The sequence below is a fragment of the Castor canadensis genome, chromosome 1 (assembly GCF_047511655.1).
Source record: "Castor canadensis chromosome 1, mCasCan1.hap1v2, whole genome shotgun sequence".
NCBI lineage: Eukaryota > Metazoa > Chordata > Mammalia > Rodentia > Castoridae > Castor > Castor canadensis.
The window spans coordinates 124,028,565-124,046,451 of NC_133386.1; the positions used below are offsets into that span (position 1 = coordinate 124,028,565).

General features: G+C 38.3%; 1 protein-coding gene across 19 annotated transcripts in view; it reads left to right on the forward strand.

Annotated features, from left to right (window-relative positions):
- Positions 1 to 17,887, forward strand: part of Dlg2 (discs large MAGUK scaffold protein 2) — a 2,025,432-nt gene that overhangs the window by 1,645,823 nt on the left and 361,722 nt on the right. The gene's annotated exons all lie outside the window — the stretch shown is intronic.

A 17,887-nucleotide genomic window follows, 5' to 3' on the forward strand; every position in this document is an offset into this window, starting at 1 on the left:
CTTTCTTTCTATCCATCTATATATCATTTCTATCCATTGATCTGTTTTATCTCATTTTATTCCCAGAATAGCCCTGTGCATTGATGCACAGAGAGGTAAAGTAATTAAGGACACTTATATAAAGAGGAGCACAGCTTAGATCTGAAATCAAGTCTGACTCTCGTATATAACTCTACCCCTATAATGTGAATGAAAATACTTTATTGAGCTAGAAAGCGCAGCTCACACAATTTATCAACCACATTCAGGCCTAGAAACACTTAGCAAAAAATTTCCTAGGGCAAAAATGACAAAGACTGACTGGTAATCGGGTCCAATCTTAGAACCATTAAACGAAATCTATAACTTACTGCTGTGGATGTTCTGGAGGTGTGTGCACAGGTCCTGTGGCTGAGGCGACTTTTGATGTGGAGGTGCAGATGTAGAGACAAACATTACCACTTTTCTGTACTTCATCTTGTTATTCTTTATGAAGAGCTTTCTGGGCAGGGTGCTGGGTGACTAACATTTCACATTTAGGTCATGAATGCAAAGACTTCCTCTGACAATGCTAAATAATGGCATTTACTTCTAAAAAGCTATTTCCCAAGCCTTTGTTTGCTTTCTTTTTATTAACAAAAGTATAATAGCACTTTGCTAATAAGCATTTTGTTTCAGCTTTTCTACTTGAGTTAAATGAACTCTGCCATAGACATAATCACTAATTCTAATTCTTTAATAAGATGAAGTAGCAAAAGGGTCTCCCCTTTGGGGTATTGGCCAACTTTTTTTTAAGTAGCAGGTATATATTAGACTCTTAATAAATACTAGTTGAATATATATCTAGTCCAGTTATTCTTTAAAAAAACCAACAAAATTGAGTTGTAAATACAGATTTATTTCAAGAACACTTTGAATTCTTCCTCTAAAATATATGTATACGTTTATGTAAAATGCTTCTGGGTATTTTTATTTTATTTTATTCCATTTGTTTTATTGTTGTTCTGGGGGTACATTGTGGCATTTACAAAAGTTCTTACAATGTATCAAATATATCATACTTGAATTCATAACCTCCACTGTTCTACTTTATCCTCTCTCCCCCCATTCTTGGAATAGATTCAACAGGTATCATTTTTGCATTTACATACATATGTACCCAGTTTTTCCACCATATTCACACTTCTACCCTGATTCCCCACCATCTCCCCCTTCCCACTGGTATTAATCTATGCCCCCCCACCCCAATCCAGGCAGGACCTGTTCCACAATCCTGTTCTCTGATTTTGTAGAAGAAAAAAGAAAAAAATGACATTTTTGCTTATTTGAGATAAAAGTAGCCTCACAAGGAGTTTCCTTGTGATATTTCCATGTATATATGTATTATAACCCCAAATGGTTCATCTCTTTTTCTTCATTTACCTTAGAACCTTTCTTATGGTGACTTCAGCCAGTTTAAGAATTCCATATTCATTCTTGTATAGATAATATATCAACCATATTCATCTTCTTAGTTTCTTTCTTTTACCCAGCCCTCTCATATGTGAAAGGGGTTTAGTATGACCAGTTTTTCAGAATATTGCTGTATTTATATTAGGTCTATATTCCACATATGAGAGAAAACAAGTGGCTTTTGGCCGTCTGAACCTGGCTAACTTCACTTAAGATGATGTTCTGCAATTCCATCCATTTACCTGCAAATGACAAAATTTCATTCTTCTTTGTGGCTGAGTAAAATTCCATTGTGTATAAATACCACATTTTCTTAATCCATTCTTTGGTAGTGGGGCATCTTAGCTGTTTTTGTAGCTTGGATACTGTGAATAATGCTGCAATAAACATGGGTGTGCATGCAGGTGACTTTGTTGCAACCAGACTTATATTCCTTCAGGTATATCCCTAGACGTGGAATTTCTGAATTATATGGTAGGTCTATTTTTAGTTTTGTGAGGAGCCTCCATACTGTTTTCCATAGTGGTTCTACTAATTTACATTCCCACCAGCAGTGTATGAAGGTGGCCTCTTCTATTTAGAGACCATTTCTTTTGTTGTACAGAAGCTTTATAATTTCATGTAGTCCCATTTGTCAATCCTTTTTCTTAGTTGCTGAGCCATTTGAGTTCTATTGAGGAAGTCATTGCCTATGCCTATTAATTCCTGTGTATTTCCCACTCTTTCCTGCACTAGCTTCAAAGTTTCAGGTCTTGTATTAAGGTCCTTAATCCACTTTGAGTTTTTACGTGTACATGGTGAAAGACGTGACTCTATTTTCAGTTTCCGCAGGCAGATATCCAGTTTTCCCAGCAACATTTGTTGAAGAGGCTGTTGTTTCTGCATCACATGTTTTGGGCACCTTTGTCAAATTAGGTGGGTGTAGCTGCATGGATTCCTACCTGGGTCTTCTATTCTGTTCCACTGCTCTTCATATCTGCTTTTGTGCCAGTACTTTGCCATTTTTATTGCTATGGCTGGATATTTAACAAAACATTTGGGGATGAAATAATCTCACATCTCTGGGACATTTAAAAGGAAAAGTCTCAGTAATTCTCTACAAAATCTAGAACACTGAAGTTCATGCTATATGTATCCAACTGGCTAGCTATCAGTCCAAGAGGCAATGTAGCATATAATTATTGTCACTGAACATATAATGGGAAAGTTATTTTTCATTTTACACAAACTAATGAGTCCTTAGCAGGTTTCCCATTACAGTGTTAAACTGCTTACTGTAGGCAATCAGCTCAAATTGGAAATTCTATTATTTTAAAATTCTTCTTCCTAATGCTTTTGTGAAAACAACTACATAGGATTTTTTTTAATGAATGTAGTTTAAAGGGACATATGCTTATATAATTTTCACCTCTATTTCTTTTTACTTGACATAAAATAACTGGAGATATTTCTAGTTTCACATTAATTTGATCCATTGAGACTACAAAATTGCCTAACTGAGCCCTCCTCCACAGTCACTGCTGTTTTTAAATTGATATCTGAATTATCTATAACAATGCCAGAGAAAATGAGACAGAACACCCCATTAGCAGTGTGAGCTCTGTGCTTGACAGACACAGCCCACACCTGAATCTCATCTTCCTCCAGAGATGCTATTAAAAGGAAGCTAATAGAATTTTAAAAGGGACAATCCCATAGTGATAAAGGAAATGGAAGGAGGCATGTAAAACCAAATGTCACATTTCTGAACAACAGAAAGCCAGTGGAAAGGTGTTGGTGGATGAAGTAGAACAAAATAGTCCCTGCTTTAGGTCACCCATGGAATGTGGACCAACTGCAGAGAAACCTTTCACATCTTGGATAGTTGTCTCCCCTTATCTGTGAGGGATAGGCCCTGGACCTCCAGTGGATGACTGAAAGTACAGATAGTGTTGAATCTGTAATTACTGCTTTTTCCATTCTCCCATGTGGAGGGACTTACAGCTTAATAGGTAACAGATATGCCTAGCAGAACCCAGGAAATTCAAAGACCTCAGGTAAGTGACAATAGATTGGACTGATTGCGGGTTCTGAAAATAGGAATAAGGCACTTCCACTCAGCATGCATACCCTGCATACAGGACTCTGCGGGCCGTACCTATCACCAGTCAAAAAAAGAAAAAGAAGACTCTTCTCTGAAGAAATGCGCTTGCTCTCTTTGTGAACATAAATGAGCTCACTTGAGTATTGGCCCCCATAGCAATGCCCTTTACTGTGTGATAGTTAGCAGGAAAATTTCAGATTTGCCTGAGCTAACCTTAAGCCTTTCCATTAAAACACCTATTCTTTTACACCAGCCCCCACCCCTTGCCAGCATTTCTACTACTTCATTCTTAAATATGAACAGACAGCCACAAGTAACCAAGCATTGTAACAAAACCAAATGGTTTTTTTAAATGAGACAAAAACACACATTCAAAGACAAAAATCATTCTAAAGAAACAGCTGATTCTGGGAACAAAATAGAATTTAAAGAAATACTCAGTATAAGCATATGTTTTAGCAATAGAATTAAAATTGAAATGGTTAGAAGAGATTGCTTTTGTGAAGCCAGGTAAGATTCTCAAGGGAGGAGTCACAAATAAGATTTTTAGGAATGTCTTTGGAGCAAGGTCAAGGTTTAAAAAGAATAGAAAATCACATACAAAAAAAAATCTAGAAGTATTCTGCTTGCACTGCTAAGAAGCACTTCAGCTACTCAATAAAATTTGTTTCATCCAGCAGAAAGCTCTTTATTTTATGTTACCTTACAAGTTTACTTTAGAGGCATACTTAGAAGAAGCATTTTTTTAGTAAGCAATGTTTTCACATCAGTGATACAGGTGCACTTACCAAGAAACTTACTGAATGGCCATCTTTAGGAATACTACAGAAGGAATTCTGTAGTAGCGGAAAGGTCACTCAAATTGGCCCCTACCAAAAATCTCTCCCAAATTCAGAAATCTATCCACACCCTAAAGAAATCCAAAGCATAATCTTGCCTATAAATAGAAACATCTAAGGAAACTCATCCTTTCAGGTTAACTGGTCTGTGATAATTCATCATTGTGTTTTCTCATTCAATAAGGATAGCCAGGTGCCACTGTTTGGCAAAAAAGACATCTTCCTCATGCTGTAGGACCACTTCAGGCTCCTGATACTAGAGGACCCAGGAGACTTGGGTATTCCTGTGTAGGGCCAAAGCCAGTATCCTTTCTAAGAAGCACTCTGGGGTCTGCACCTTAGATGGAATTATTTTCTCTCATTATCTATCTAGCTCCTTTTTGCCTGGGTAGAAAAAGCTTATTTACAACTAAATTCACATCAGATTTCTCACCATGATGCTGACAAAAGATTCAGTCTTCTTAGTTTGTACACCCAGGTATTTGGTTTCAAAATACATTGTCATTGTAGAAAGTAGCCTGATAATCAGAAGGTCATCACTAGAGTAGGACCTAGAACTCAGAACTGCCACCTCTTATTGTGTGATTTTGAGCTGGTCTCAGTTACCACACAAACAAAGAAATGAGGTTGAGATGAACAATGTCTTCAAACTCTAACATTTTGGAGACAAGTTTGGCTCCATATATATTCCTATATATGGAGTCTAAACATTCAAGAAATCACTGGACTCTAGATAGGGAGTCCAATCAAGTCCCATTAGGACTTGACTGGAGGCATTTCTACCCTCATGCTCAGAGTCTTGTCAGTATCAATGTCAACTTCCTCCAGCACAACTTCCTCCAAGACAACTTCCTCCAACACGACTTCCTCTAACACGACTTCCTCCAACACAACTTCCACTTCCTCCAAGACAACTTCCTCCAACACGACTTCCTCTAACACGACTTCCTCCAACACAACTTCCACTTCCTCCAACATTACTTCCTCCAGCACGACTTCCTCCAACACGGCTTCCTCCAACACTCTTCTTCACCCTGACACACAGAGCAGCCCTAAGTAGTATGTAAGGGTCCTAACATGCTGATTAATGCACTGAATGACAGAGGTGTATTTTCATACTTAGAAGATTTACTCAGGCTTTCAGTGGCTGAGGTCACTGGTCAAAACATGGAGCCATTGTTTTCCACAGAAATTGAAGTGACCACCAAAGAAGAGAAACAAGTTGGGTTAAGAAGAGAGGATTTTGGTGTATCTTTAGAATGTGCAAATACTATGTATAGTTATTAACCTTTTTAAAATTTTGTTTTCCTGCCATTAGGATATAATCAGCTAGTTGATTTTTAGAAATGTTTAGAAGAAATCAAACTTTTCACCCCTAAAAACTATTTTTGCCAATAATTTTATCCAGTAAAAAATAGACCTGCCTCTGGGGAGAGAAAGCTCTGGGTGAGAGTCCCAGCCTAGTCTTGCTGCCAGGTCACCTGCTCAAGGATCCTTACCTGGGAGGACTCAGAGAGCTTCCAGCCTCTCCTTCAATACCTGGGGGGCCATGAGCCTTCAGAATTTAAACCTCAGCAGATTCGTCAGGCATGGTAGATAACCTTAAACCATCTGTTTCTCCAGTTCACCACCATGTATTTCCTTTTTATCCCTCATTCTGTCCTGCAAATTCCGCCTCCGCTCCTGGTGAGCTGTCAGCTCATTTTCCTTAGCCCCATTCCTATTGACCTACTGCTTCTTTTTTCCATTTCCTTAATCCATAAAACATCCTTTCCTGGGCTTTGTAATCTTTCTTCTATATGTGTGCGGAGCTGAAATGATAAAAGGTGGCATCACAGCAAACTTTAAGGAGTGCCAAAAATTTTTATCAGTATTGAAAAAGTGCCGAGATTGCACAGAGCAAGGAAATATTTAAGGGCTATCAATACATGGACGCTAACTCTCTCTCAGCCTGGATGTCTGACGCCATCTTCTGTTGAAATAACAAATGTGCAAAGATAACTCATTTTTGTGTGTTTTGTGATAACATGACATATAACCTTCATTACAAGTTAGCCAATTTGAAGGCCTAAATGGGACATTGAAATTCAAAATCATGATTAATATGACTTCTGAGGTTTTGCATTTTTTTTGTTATTGTCATTGTCAAAAATTCAGTTGCATAAAAGAATATTAATAAAAGTAGAATTTCATTCACCCTGAAATGCCCTCAGCTAGAAGTGGTGGAAGAAGAATACTGCCATACTACTGGCTTCTGTTTTATTCAGCAGGACTGGAAAGAAACCCAAAATAATAAGTAGGTTAGCAGTTTAGTTACCAAGAGCTAGTAAATTGTTCTTATTTGCTGTGCATATTTCGACACCAGTATGATTACTTGTTATCACTATGCATATCTTACTAGGAAATCCTTTTATTTTTTAATAAATTGGTCTAATAAAGCCCTCAAAGTAAATTGTGAATAAACTTTCTCCTCATTATTACATAATTAAACATACCCAAAACAGTGTGCTGCAGAATATTTAAGTAGAAATTTGTACCTCTTAATCAACTCTCATAGTTATTAAACTAAAAATAATGTAATAATTCATGACATTGATTGAGATGACACTGAAGAACTAGTTTATATGCTTAATTAGTCAGAGAGTGGTACAGAAGCACCCAGTTTAAAGTTTATTAGACTAGCAAGAAATGAATACAGAAATCATGATTCCATGACAGGATCAAGTTGCCCAAACTGTCAGGAAGATTTATCAGGCACAAACCTCCTAATTGCATCCCCAGAATCATCAGCCTTCTCTTTACATTTGCACCATATCTTTCTTTGGATACTGTCTTTTTTATAGCATTTTTCTGCTAATAAGGCTAACCTTGCTGATTTATGTCTCTTTATGATTCTGCAATTGATAACTTCAGTTGGGAATAGAATACTTAACAAAGTAGATACTGACTCTACCCTCAGTCTAGGGGTTAGAAAGAGACATTAATCATGCAAACAAATGTAAATTCATTACTGTGCCAAGCCCTATAGAAAGGGGGCCTGTGATAATCTAAGTGCCTACAATAAAAGATTTGACCTTGTCAGAAAGGTCAGGGAGATTGCAGAAGGCTCTCATTGGAATGATGAATTAGGTGTTAACTGGGCAAAGAGAAAGGGCCATCATTAATTGCTACAAAGCAATGGTTTCAAATATCACTTAGAATATTACTAAGCTAAACACAGACTAGCACAACATGAATTTAGTAGCACTTTTCATTTAGAAATATATAATGAAGAGGCTGACTCGTGGTTGACTTGTCTCCTTCAAAAACACCATCTAATGGAAACTTCCACTTGCTCTTCAGAATTGTCAGTCTCTACATAGATGTGATTTTCTAAATCCCATCTCTGATCAGTTCTGCTGTTTCATTGACTATTTGTTTGATGCAGTTGGTTGCTTGTTAATCTGTGTCTGTGCTGGAGCTTTGAGATTGCTCCTTGCCACTGCTACTTCCTGCCCTCTTTCTCTATCAGTCCCTTTCTATGGCCTCTATCCCGTTCACTCTCCCCTCCCTTCTCTTGATAAACTTTCTTCTTTTTTTCCTTTACTTTTTATTCTTCATTTCTTTTTCTTTTTCTTTTTCTTTTATTCATCTCCTCTTTTCCTGTCACTTTGACAGTAGTAGGCTTATGTTCGTACTGACCATTACAAACATAAGACACTATAAAGGTGTCTTATGAAGATTATTCCATTTGATCCCAATAGCAAAGTTGCAAAGGGGCTGGGTAGGAATCACTTGTCCTGATTACAGATATGACGGAGGGTAAGTGGCTTCCTCAAGATCATGTGTCTGAGAATAGGAGAAACCTTGACTGCATCCTAGCTGCTTGTCTCCCAGCCCTGTCCTCCTCCCACTGGACCAGCCTGCCCTAACAGAAACATCACAAATATCTCAATCATGTCTTTTAATCTGATTGACAGTTCTTTCCCATCCTGTCTTTATCTCTCATGAAAATGAATCTAGACAAAAGTCGTGGTCAGAGGGGCTTTCTGGTTGTTCATCTATCACGTGAGTAGATACAGTATCAATCTCATCTGATATGTATTTATTGAACATTGCTTTTGACCTTGGACTTAACCACATATAAAGAATTATTGTTATCATGTTGTTACCTTGCCTAAATGTGACCTGGGAAGAGGCATGGCTGGGAACAGCAGGGAGAGATGGTTTTGGAATCATTTGTCAGCATTCATTAGATTACTTATCTTGAGACATCCATCTTTATATATCCAAACTAAATCTGGTTTTTTTTCTCTACATAGATTGCGAATCCCTCAGAGACTCACAAATTCCATTAGGATTTCTGTTTACTTCCTTCTCCTTGCCAATTATAAGAGAGTTTAAAGAACAAGAGCCAGATGCTTCTTTGCTGCCAGAAGAGAAGCCAGTGATCTTTATCCTTTATTTAATCTCTCTGCTTATTTCCAGTCCTGGCAAATGTCTATGCCACTGAAGTATGCTTTTAAGACGTTAGTCAGCAACCTCTGTTGACTGATAGATCACATTCAATAAAGGCTCTTGCTTATTGCGTGGAGAACCAGACTGCTCAAGCAGAATTGTGCAGGGGACAAGTATCATCCATCTATCCATCCAATCAGCCATGACTCCATTGATTAACCTTTGGTTCATTCATTCAGCTAAGTGTTACAAAATGTGCAGTATATGCTAAACACTCCGGTGAGGTGCCTGAGAAGATCACGAAGAAAAAGGCACAACTCTTGTCATTGAGGAACTTGCAGAACATGTAGCTGACTTGGGGAAAAGGAGTATTGTTCAAATGTAATTCCAGTGATTTTTAATCAAGTGACTACTGGACCTAACAGGTAAAAGAGGACCTCTCCAAACAATAAGGTTCTGTGTTCACATGAGCTGGTAGCAAGAGTTGGGCATTTTGGGGCTGGAGGCATAGCTCAAGTAGTAGAGTGCCTGCATAGCAAGTGCAAAGACCTGAGTTCAAACCCCAGCCAAAAAAAAGAGTTGGACATTTTTCCTTCTAAGCACAACTCTGTAAAACACAACTCTTCCACAGAGCCCTGCTGTCCACAGCCTACTCAGTTTTGCAAAGGCGAAGTCTTCTGTAGTCAGACAATCATTATGAACTTAGATGGGAAACTGTAACTATCAGTGTTGTGTGATGGTAAAATGCGTGAATATCCTTCCCTGTACCCCCAAGGTCATTGCTTGTCCTCAAGTCCAACTCCTTAGCATGGAAAGCTGGTAGAATTTATAGAACAGGACCTTTTGATTATCTGTGCCTTCATTTATATCCTGGCTCCAGAATTTAAAAGCTGGGACACCTTGAGCTGCTACTGAGTCTGACTGAGCCTCTGTAAAGTAGGGATTATATCAACTTCATAAGATGGTTTCAAGAATTTATTTTTAATATGTAAATGTCCTAGCATACTTCTTGACAAACTTGGTAGGAATTAGTTACTGCTTTCATCTTTTTCTTTCTTTTCTTTTGGTGGTACTGGGTTTTGAAATCAGGGTATTGTACTTTCTAGGCAAACACTCTACCTCTTGAGCCACATTCTCAGCCCTTCTTTCTTTAGTTGTTTTTGAGATGGGGTCTCCAGCCTGGATTGCAATCCTCCTTTCCAAACCTCCCACATAGCTGGGATTATAGGCATGTATTACCATGCTCTGCTTTTTCGTTGAAATAGGCTCTTGCTAACTGTTTTTTCCACTGGGGCTGGCCTCTAACTATCTAACTGTGATTGTCCCCATCTCTACCTTCTGAGTAGCTGGGATTACAGATACTCATAAGCCAATACACCCAGCCCTTTTTTTGCACTGGGGAGCAAACCATGCCAGGCAAATGCTATACCACCCACTGAGCTACATCTGCCCCATCTCCTTGCCCCAGTTTCTTTTAGTATCTCATCTGCCCCTTTCATTCTAATATGCTAAACCTCTTCCCTTCCCCCACCACCAGGAATCAATTGACAAAGCCTCCATTTAGTGTGCATTTAACAAACAGTTGCTGTGCACCTCTTACATATACTCAGCACAATGGTGTGGAAGAGAGAACAGCTCACAAGGTAGAGAGACATAACAAGAGCAGAGAGTGTATCCCATCTTAGAAAGAGATACCAAGAGCTCAAAGCCCTTTCCTCCAAAGAAATGCATTTCTTAATGGCAGAGTTTCAGAAAGAGAGGCAGATCTGAAAAAGACACTTTTGGGTAGTGTCACCTGGTCCAACCTCATTTTACACAAAAGAAGTCCAGCGCCCATGCACAAGTGTGCTAGTCACAGACATACCCACGTATGTTCCTTCTACACCCCGACGGGCTCCGGAGACTGCCATTAAACTTAAAACGCTCTCGGGAGACGAAGGTCCCCACTCATCCCCGGGTCCCTCCCAACTGCTTCTGCGGCAGATCTAATGCGACTCCCAATTCAGTGCTTATTGAGTCCTCTTTGTCTCTTCTTTCTCTCCCCTACTAGACACAAAACTCTTTATGGTTCCTCCTCAGTTCTCCCTATCATGTCATCACTGAGTGACCTCCCAAGCAGAGAGTGCTTAACAAACGATGATTTGTAAAAGTGTCTTTACTACCGTGACCTGAACGATAAGGGATTCTTCTTTCCTGAGTAGTAGATGTTCTCCACTTCCAGCCATTGGCTTAGGAGAGCCACGCCAGTTCTTTCCTCTACTTTTTGTCTCTTTCTGTAGATGTGCAGAGTTGTAGAGGCTTCTGTAGACAGTAGTAAATATGACCGCTGCTGGCACTACTTTTAACTGGTCACTCTTGGACAAGAATTTTTTGGTAGCTCCCAGACTTTGTGTGGTCAGTTGGAAGTGTCTGGTTTGTGTTCATCTCTCCCTCATTTCTGGAGCAGGGACTGAGACCCTGCCACATCTCCTGTGCTCTGCATCCATGCCTCTTTTGGACATTAAAGGTCGATTGATGCAAAAAAAAAAAAAGAATTTTTTGGCAGTATTGGGGATTGAACATAGAGCCTTGTGCTTGCTAGGCAAGTGCTTTGCTTTTAGTTATTTTTCAGGTAGGGTCTCACATTATTGCCATGGGCCATCCTCAGACCACAATCTTCCTACCTATGTCTCCCACATAGCTGGAATTACATTGCATACTACCACACCCAGATTGCTGGTTGAAATGGGGTCTTGCTAACTTCTTGCCCAGGCTGGCGTCGAACCACAATCATTCTGATCTCTGCCTGCTGGGTAGCAGGAATTACAGTTTGTGCCACCACACTCAGCTCTTGAACAAGAATTTTGACCTTTCCCAATCTCAATTTTCTCATCTTTACATGAAGAACATGATATCTAACTTATAGGGATATGGTAAGTATTAAATATCCCTAGTTCTTAATAAATGTTGATGATTACAATTAAAAATAAATTTTTAATAGGAGAAGGGAACCAGGAACTAGAGCAAGGTTAATTCGAGAAGAATTAACCTAGAAGGTAACACACATGCACAGGAAATTAATGTGAGTCAACTCCCTATATAGCCATCCTTATCTCAACTAGCAAAAATCCTTGGTCCTTCCTATTATTGCTTATACTTTCTCTTCAACAAAATTAGAGATAAGGGCAAAATAGTTTCTGCCTGGTAGTGAGGGGGTGGGGGGGAGAAGGAGAGGGTGGGGTAGGTAAGGGAGGGGGCGGGGGCAAGGGGGGAGAAATGACCCAAACATTGTATGCACATATGAATAAAAGAAAAAATTTTAAAAATAAATAAATAAATAAAAATAAATTTTTATTATCTTCAGGTATGGAGAAACATAAGAATAATGGTAATGGTTTTATTCCCCCTTACTAACTTTATTTGTAATTCATGAATTTTTTTTTTTGCAGTACTGGGGCTTGAACTCAGGGACTACACCTTGAGCCACTCCACCAGCCCTTTTTTGTGATGGGTTTTTTCAAGATATTGTCTTTCAAGCTATTTGCCTTTCAAACTATTTGCCTAGATGTCTTTGAACCGCAATCCTCTTGATCTCTGCCTCCTGAGTAGCTAGGATTACGGGCATGAGCCACGGGTGCTTGGCACATATTTCAATGGTTGATTGTGCCACAGTTTACAAAGCTATAGGGTACAAGATCACTATGTGTGTATGTGTATTGTGTGTCTATGTATATATATACACATATATGCATTCCTCTCAATATATCTCTGCTAGAAAATGAAAAAGTAAAAACTACATCTGTCTTTCACCCTTGCCATAGAAGAGCAGCACAGCTATCAGAGGTCAAGCTTTATGCTTGAATGTGCATATGGTTTTTTTCAGAAGGAATCATGGTTATTATTGCCTGGTCTTGCATGTCAGCAAAACACACATCACCATGCAGGGCTAGTTTATAATACTGTCTTACTCTTAATTTATTTGGGGGCCATCCCCAATTTGGGAAAAGGGGTTAACATGAGAACTAAGCTGGCAAATAGCTAATATATAATTATCTCTAACTGTCTAGTTTCTGTGTGAGAAAATTATCTGAGGTCATTCAGGCCTGTGATTTTCCAAGGTCACAACAGTCAAGACAAATTTCAGGACCCTTAATTTCTTAACCAGGGACTTCTGCTTTCTAGGGGAGAATGAGAGTGAATGTTCCTCTGGTTACTCTTTTTTCACTTTTTCCTGCCCTACCTGCTTTTACCTTCCTTCAAAGATTCAGATGAGGTACATAGGTCCCTCAAAAAACATGAGACTGGCCAGACTTGATTGGAATATGGCTCTTGGAGGCCAGCTGGGGCAAAAGTTAGTGAGACCCTATCTCAAAAACAAGTTGTATATGGCGGTACTTGCCTGTGGTCCCAGCTACTCAGGAGGTGGAGGTAGGAGGATCTCAATCTGAGGCTGACCCAGACAAAAGCCCTAAGCTAGCCTTATATAGCTCAGCACTCACTCGCAGGAAAACAGACGTGTAGAGTATTCATGGTGCCCCCCTCCATTCCTGCCAGACCAGGTGGCGTCATCCTTGAACTACCTTCCCTTTGTTTCTGGTCTCCAGTGCTTCCTTTCATGAAAACTAGCTCTTAGGATGAACCCACATGAACTGAGATGTCTTTTAGATTTTCATTCCAGAATCATTTGTTGAGCATTCCAGGTATTAAGGACAAAATGAAAGAGAATGGGAACTTGTATTTATTAAGCACTTCGGTTTAATAGGCTTTAATTTTCAAAGCAGTTTTGGGCTCCCAGCAAAATTGAGCAGAAAGGAGAATTCTCATATATGCTCTGCCCACATATGCATAACTTTCCCCAGAACCAACATCGCCTACCAAGGTAGTACACTTGTTTCAGCTAACAAATCTACAGTGACACTTGACATAGCCAGAGCTTACTCTAGTGTTTGCTTTTGGTGTTGTTCATTCTGTGGAGTTAGATGTATAATGACATGTGTCTTCCATCACGGTATCGTAGAGTTCAGCTAGTCTTCTCCACCTTCAGGGTTAGCATCAATAGATTCACCAACTTCAGACTGAAAATATCTTTTTGTAAGTTGTATTTATAATAAAGATGCCCAGGTTTTATTTTCTTGTCATTATTCTCTAAACAAAACAGTAATACACTTACAATAAATATAATGTCTACATGATATTAGATATTACAAATAATCTAGAGATAATTTAGAATGTCCACGAGGATTCATGTATACTCTGCAAATATCCGTTTTCTTCACATCCTTTCCAGGACTGTCATCTTTAGTGTTTGACAGCAGCCATTCTTACTGGGCTAAGTGGTATGTCATTGAATTTTGATCTACATTTCCTGATGATTAGTGATGCCAAGCATTTTTTACATACCTATTGGTCATTCGTATATCCTCTTTTGGGAAAAAAATGTCTATTTAGATCTATTGTCTTTTGTTTTAGAGTATGGGGGATTTAAGCTAGAGCCTTGTGCATTCTAGGCAAGCCTTCCACCACTTGACCTATGCCCCCCAGCTCTTTTTATTATTATTATTTTATTTTTGAGACAGGGTCTTAGCTTCCTTTGCTCAAGCTGGTCTCAAACTCACAACTGTTCTGCCTGCACCTTCTGAGTAGCTGGGATTATAGATACACACCCCGTGCCAGCTTCCATTTTTTAATTGGATTATTTGGTTTTTGTTGTTGTTTTGCTATTGAGTATTTGGTGTTCCTTATGTATTCTGGGTATTAACCCCTTGTCAAATGTATGGTTAGCAGATATTTTCTCCCATTCCGTACATCTTCTCCTCACTCTGCGGCTTCAGCTGCTGTGCAAAGCTTTTTAGTTAATGTCATCCTGTTTGTGGATTTATGCTTCTGTTTCTTGTAGCTTTGGGGGTCTTACCCAAAATTTTCTTGCACATTGCAATGTCCTGAAGCATTTTCCCTGTGTTTTCTTCTGGTAGTTTCTTAGTTTCCAGTCTTATATTTATAAGGCTTTAATCCATTTTGTGTTGATTTTTGTAACTGGTGGCAAATAGAGGTCTATTTTGGTTTTTCTGTACATGAATATGTAGTTTTCCCTGCATCACTTATTGAGAAAACTGTCCTTTCTCAAAAGTGTGTTCTTAGCACCATTATGGAAAAATCACTTGGCTACAGATTTCTAGGCTCTCTCTTCTGTTCTGTTGGTCTGTGTTCCTTTCTTCTTACCCACATCATGCTGTTTTGATGACCACAGCTTTGTCATACATTTTGAAGTCAGGCAATGTGCAATGCCTTTTGCTTCGTTCTTGGTGCTCAAGATGGCTTTGACTACTTGGGGCTTTTAGTGGTTGCATATAGATTTTAGGGTATCTTTTTCCAGTCCCATTGCTGAGTTTAATTGTTCCATGAATATTTTGAGTAACAGTACTTTACACAGCATGCCTCTTGCAATTATTTTCTCCCAGTGTGTGGCTGGTGTTTTAATTCTCTTGACAGTGTCTTTTGCAGAGCACATTTTTTATTTCATTGAAGTCCAGCTTGTCTGTTATTTCTTTCATGATCATGACTTTGATGTTGCATGTGAAACTTCATTGTCAATTATATTTTTATTCTATCTTCTGCGAGTTTTATAGCATTAAATTTTGTACTTAGGTCGGTGTTCGATTTTTTTGTTCATTTTTGTGAAGGATCCCTCATTTTTTAACATGTGGATGTCTAGTTATTGTAGCATCATTTATCAAAAAGATCATCTTTTATCTATATAAATAAAATGTATTTTATAAATATAAATTTACATAAAATTTAAAATCATTTATTGATGTCCACAAAATAACTTGTTGAGATTTCAATTGAGATTGCATTGGATTTATAGATCAAGCTGGCAAGTACTGACATCTTGAAAATATTGATTTCTTTCTATTCATGAACCTGAAATGTATTTATTTGCTTATTCTTTGACCTTCTATCAGAATGTTGTCATTGTCTTTGCATTGATCTTGTACATATTTTGTTATATTTATACTTATTTCTTTTGGGGAGGTGCTAATAGAAATGATATTGTGTTTTTAATTTTAGTTTCTACTTATTCATTGCTGACACATAAGAAAGTGATTGACTTTCTTACCTGTATCCTGCAACCTTGCTATAATTACTTAGTTTCAGGAGAGTTTTTGTATGCTTGTTTATTTTCTGTTTTGCTGACTCTTTTGGATTTTCTGCATGGACAATTACTTTATCAGTGAACAAAGATAATTTTATTTCAAACTTCCCAGTCCATGTATTTTTTACTTGATTTTCTTGTTTTATTGCATTAACTAGAACTTCCATATGATGTTGAAAATCAGAGGTGACAGATACCCTTGCCTTGTTTCTGATCTTAGTTGAAAACTTCACGTTTCTCATTGTGAAGCATGATCTTTGGTGTAGGAATTTTGTATATATGCTTTGTTAAGTTGAGGAAATTTGTCTATTTCTAGTTTACTGAGAGTTTTTATCATGAATGGGTATTGGTGTTTAGCACTTTACAAATGTTAGACATTAACTTACAAAATGAATAAGACATTCAGTAATCAAGAAGGCAAGTAAAAAAAGCAAACATGAAAATAATTGATTATTATTTTCATGGTTACAACCTTAGAATGCTGGCTTATAATTGTCAGTTACTTTTCTAATATGCTTTTACATTGTAAACTCCTAGGACTCAAAAACTGTTTTATGGTAATAATCCTAGCCCCAGTAGAGCCCTCCTGGAATATAGAAGACTCTCAATTGATACAGGTTAAGTGGATAAAGAGATCAAATATAATAATATGGGTAGCTCAGATGTAAATCTGATGCAAAGGGATCCTAGGGAAGCTAGTGTTGAGGAGAGATAAGAAAAATTAGTATTGTTCAGATATCCATGAAGAACAAGGGGAAGTTTACCAAGTATTTAAAAGAGAAGCCAAGGCTGGGTGCCATAGCTCAGGTCTGTAATCCTAGCTACTTGGGAGGCAGAGATGAGAAGGACTATGGTTCACAGCCATCCCAGGCAAACATTTCATGAGACACCCATCTCAACTAGTGGTTGAGTGCGGTGGTGCACACCTGTTATCACAACTACACAAAGAAACACAAATAGGAGGATCACAGTCTAGGCCATAAAGTGAGACCCTATCTCAGAAGTACCAATGCAGAAAGGTCTGGTAGCATGACTCAAGTGACAGCGCACCTGCCTAGCAAGCAGGAGGTGCTGAGCTCAAACCCCTCCCCCACCAGGAGTACTACCAAAAAAAAAAAAGAAGAAGAAAGAGAAAGAAGCCAAAAGCAGGCAGAGAGGTGTGCATATGGAAAGAGCAAGAGTAGAGAAAGAGTCAGAAATTTAAGGGAAATCCAAGAATTCAGAGAAAAATCAAGGAGTTTTGATGTAATCAGAATTGAGTATTTTTGTGTCAGATGAGGCTACAAATGTTTGTTCAAGGAAGAAACTGTTGAAGATTTTTCTAAAATCACTTTGTGTTTATGCCAGTGTCCAAAGTTGGCTTTCAAACAGCACTAGGACTAAAGTAAACAGTTAATGAATAACTGTTCATTCATAAGAATGTCGTGTCCAAAAAAGGCTTGAGCCAGCCTTTACTTCTAAAGGAAGGAGTCTGTACAGAAGTAAGTCGGTAAGAGAAATAAAGTTTCTCTACTGGAAAAGCCTGGATGTGAAGCAGCAATCTTCAGCTTCTTCACCTAATATGGAAAAAAAGGAATCAGAAAATCCATTAGTTCAACTAATTGTTATATTCTGGTAATTCTCTGGAATTAGCAGAAAATAGATTGTAGCAGGAAAAGGTTACCAGGATATTTGTACAAGCCAATAACTGCAATACACTGGAGAAGACAACAGATGGATATTTCTTTTAAGAAATGAATTTTTAAGGGTTCAACAAGCTAAAGGTTAGTGATATGCCTGTATATCTTTACATATTATCTTTGAAGATTAAGTGTATTAAGAGTAGTAAATGATGCATTCATGCTAGCGTGCTGTCATTTTTTTCTACAGCAATTCCTACACCAATGTTTTAAATGTGTGAAAACTTATGAAGTTTTTGAGAACATTTATGGGAAGCCTTGCCATTTGAATAGTAAGGTCATTGCC